This window comes from Heteronotia binoei, chromosome 2 (assembly GCF_032191835.1).
Source record: "Heteronotia binoei isolate CCM8104 ecotype False Entrance Well chromosome 2, APGP_CSIRO_Hbin_v1, whole genome shotgun sequence".
NCBI lineage: Eukaryota > Metazoa > Chordata > Lepidosauria > Squamata > Gekkonidae > Heteronotia > Heteronotia binoei.
Window position 1 is genome coordinate 31,943,334 of NC_083224.1, and position 4,464 is coordinate 31,947,797.

Genomic DNA, 4,464 nt, shown 5'->3' on the forward strand with positions numbered 1-4,464 from the left:
CTGAATCTCAGAGTGGCTCAAAATCTCCTTTATCTTCTTCCCCCCCAACAGACACCCTGTGATGTAGGTGGGGCTGAGAGAGCTCTCCCAGAAGCTGCCTTTTCAAGGACAACTCTGCGAGAGGTATGGCTGACCCAAGGCCATTCCAGCAGCTGCAAGTGAAGGAGTGGGGAATCAAACCTGGTTCCCCCAGTTAAGAGTCTGCACACTTAACCACCACACCAACTTAATACAAATAGTGCACACTTGTATCAACCCAAACCCCCAACCCCCCAGTCCATGGAAAAATTGTCTTCCACAAAACTGGTCCCTGGTGCCAAAAGGGTTGCGGACCACTGGTCTAAATGACATTTGCAATCAATGCAGAGAGCAATCTTTGGGGGAAAAGACCTATTTTCACAGATTTCTCAGTGGGTGGCAGCCAGCTGCTTCTCTCTAAAGCAGGCGTGGCCAAACTGTGGCTTGGGAGTCACATGTGGCTCCTTTACACATATTGTGTGGCTCTGGAAGCCCCCACCACTCTGTCAGTCAGCTGGGAGAAGGCATTTGTCTCTTTAAATCACTTGCCCAAGCCAGCTGGTGCTTGGATAACGCATTTAAAGTTAAAGTTGCTTTCTTTCCATTTCTCCACCCTCTCTCCCCTATCTATTTTCCTTCCTTCCTTCTTGCCTGCCTGCCTGCCTGTTCTCAAACATCTGACATTCATGTCTTGCGGCTCTCAAACATCTGACATTTATTCTATGTGGCTCTTATGTTAAGCAAGTTTGGCCACCCCTGCTCTACAGTGTCGATTTCTATTTGCATCTAAAATAAGAATGGTGTGAAATTTAGGGGAAACGTCTTCTGAGGGCTACCTGGAGGGTCTGGTCCAGCAGCAAGCAACTCTTTTGTGGCAGACGGAGCCATAGAAGCCTGCTGCGCGATGCACCCTCAACAAGAGAAACCCTGGGACATTTTTTCCTGGTTCTCTTTTCCTCTTCCAGGCTGTGAAGATGGCAAGAGGCATCAACGAGTAAGTGAAAAGAATGAGACCTTTTTTTTCTTCTCCTTTTTGCACTGCTGGCAAAACTCACATCAAAACACTCGATTTAATTCACCCTGTCATATATAATCACACTAATTAGGCACCAGTGATGTGCAGTCAGCATCATAAAATATCAAATGCCAGCTTTTTTTTTAAGAAGGAAAAGAAACAACCCTCCAAGCCTCACTACATTTTCCTGGCAGGTGGTGGCATAATTGTGTTTGCAAACAAACACATGACTGTCCGTTCGGGGCCACCCTAGCGGTAAGGAGAAGCCCTCAAAGGCCCCCTGCCCCCCACTCCTCTGTATCGGCCCTTGGCTGCATTTTGTTTCAGAAGCAAGTTTCTAGTCCTTTGGAGCCCTTGTGGGCGATTGTGGGTCAGAATCCTGAAGACAAGTTTGAGAAAGAAAAAAACCCTCTATAACTCCCCCCTTCATCTCATGGTCGAAAGCCACCTATTTTTGTATGTGCGGGGGCCGCACTAGACAGTGGGAGATCCCTAACCAGCAGGATTGTAAATAATGATTGAACTAGTTGACTGTAAACAACAGATGGATTGGCATGCTATTGGATTGCTGGGATGAGGATGTGAATGCCTTTGCTTTACTGAGCTGTTTGAAATTTTGGATGTTTTTTTGGAAGGGCTCACCCTATGATGAAATGTGGATGAAACAAGCAACCAAGTCGACTGCTTGTTGGTCAGAGTTGTTCTAATGCACCCATTTGAGAAGCAAATATAAGATAACTTTACAAATGAACAATTTTTTCCATGGAATGAACTGAATGAATTTTCTATTCATCTTCAGCATTCAATTGTTTATTTATACGCGCACACACGCTCTCTCTTTAAATGGATTCTTTAAGAGTATATTGATGTGCATTAAATGCCTTTGAATATTGTAATTTTACACTGAATGAATTCAATATGGCTGAATGAATTTGCATGAACTTACTAGATTGTATGAATTCACATAAATATTTAGAATAGAGATTTATTATTCTAGCTTGTGATATTTTCTCTATCCTCTGATACCAACCTCCAGATCTATGGGAATTACAACTCATCTCCAGACTACAGAGATCAGTTCTCCTAGACAGCAGCATGCCTGGTGTGTCTGACTCCCAGAGAGGATCATTTTTTAATGCTTCCCTCCTGCATACGACAAAATTGTCTGGTGAAGCCTTGGTTTTGGGTGCAGCTGTTTGGTGTAGTTTGGTGTAGTGGTTAAGTGCACGGACTCTTATTTGAGAGAACCAGGTTTGATCCCCTGCTCCTCCACTTGCAGCTGCTGGAATGGCATTGGGTCAGCCATAGCTCTCAAGTTGTCCTTGAAAGAGCAGCTTCTGTGAAAGCCCTCTCAGCCCCACCTACCTCACAGGGTGTCTGAGGTAGGTAAAGGAGACTGTAAGCTATTCTGAGATTCAGAGTTCAGGGCAGGGTATAAATCTTCTTCTTCTTCTTCTTCTTCTTCTTCTTCTTCTTCTTCTTCTTCTTCTTCTTCTTCTTCTTCTTCTTCTTCTTCTTCTTCTTCTTCTTCTTCTTCTTCTTCTTCTTCTTCTTCTTCTTCTTCTTCTTCTTCTTCTTCTTCTTCTTCTTCTTCTTCTTCTTCTTCTTCTTCTTCTTCTTCTTCTTCTTCTTCTTCTTCTTCTTCTTCTTCTTCTTCTTCTTCTTCTTCTTCTTCTTCTGAAATTGGGCTGAGCACCACCATAAGAAACTCCCACCCTTCTCAACTGGTGTCAGCCCAGAAGGAGGAGTGACTGCCTCTGAGCAGGCCTTGAATTCAGCAGGAGCTCACAGGAGCACAGCTCCTGAACCTTTCTGAGGGCTCCCCCCCCCACCTACCTTGTCCACTGAATAGTAGGTGCAGCTGCATAACAATCGCCGAATTAGGAGAGTGGGAAGCCACCCACCAACCAAGAGTTTTGCCACACCTCCAGCAGCTCTCATTAACCCCTGGAGAAGCTTTCTTCACTTCTTATGTGAGTTTGGGTGGCAGGTGGCTTGCTGGCCTTTTGATTGTTTAGGGGGGGCAGACCAGGAGAGTCCCAGGTAAGCAAGGCCTGCTTGGGCTGGCTGGATCTCTAGCCAGCCTGAACAGGCATCACTCGCCTGGGGCTCTTGTTTCTTGCATCGGGTTGCTTCTGGCTGGGGGTGGGATGGCAGCATATGCTATACTAATGAGCTCCACCACCTATTTTTCTACAAAATGACCCTGCCTCCAGCCCTTGCATGGAGTATTGTGTTCATTTTTGGGCACCACATTTTAAGAAGGATATAGACAAGCTGCAATGGATCCAGAGGAGGGCGACGAAGATGGTGAGGGGTCTGGAGACCAAGTCCTCTGAAGGAAGGTTGAAGGAGCTGGGCATGTTTAGCCTGGAGAGGAGGCGGCTGAGAGGTGATATGATCACTATCTTCAAGTACTTGAAGGGCTGTCATATAGAGGATGGTGTGGAATTGTTTTCTGTGGCCCCGGAAGGTAGGACCAGAACCAACAGGTTGAAATTAAATCAAAAGAGTTTCCGGCTCAACATTAGGAAGAACTTCCTGACCGTTAGAGCAGTTCCTCAGTGGAACAGGCTTCTTGGGGAGGGGGGGAGCTCTCCTTCCTTGGAGGTTTTTAAACAGAGGCTAGATGGCCATCTGACAGCAATGCAGTTCCTGTGAATTTAGGGGAAGGTGTTTGTGAGTTTTCTGCATTGTGCAAGAGGTTGGACTAGATGACTCTGGAGATCCCTTCCAACTCTATGATTCTATGATCTAAGCTTATGAACTTCTATCAGGAGTTTGTCCTTTTACAGCCAAATTTTATGCTGATAGCAAGCTCCCTGCTAAAGAACAAGGGTTTGATTGGAATTAATACATATACCTATAGGCAGGAGTAATTTCAGAGAAAAAGAGGTGCCGGAGCTTATTAGCACAACTCATTTGCATATGCCACACGCCCCTGACATCACCAGAAGGTGGACTCAATTATATCAGCTCAGCATCTACCTTAAAATGCTTCTTGAATTATAATTGCCCTAAGAAAACCTTACTCCCATCATACTTTTCGAATTACTTTCTCCTATGTTTCCACAGTGGCATGATGCTTTATGCATTTTCGTTATTTCCCCATTTTTGTTGGGGGAAAATGTTAGAAAGTTTGACACATCTTAGAGTTCAGCAGAATTCTGACAGGGTTTATTTTATTTATTTATTTATTATTTTATTTCATTCAATTTATATCCCGCCCTACCCCACCGAAGCGGGCTCAGGGCGGCTCACAACACAAAATTCTAACAATAAATCAAAATTTTTAAAATACATTAATAATTTACACAGTAAAATAAAACACAATTGTCAACGTGCTATGCTACAATCTTCTTAAAATTCAGCTATTCAGGTATTCCGATATTCTGATGTTCAGATGTTGGTCAGTTGTATGCCAACCGGAA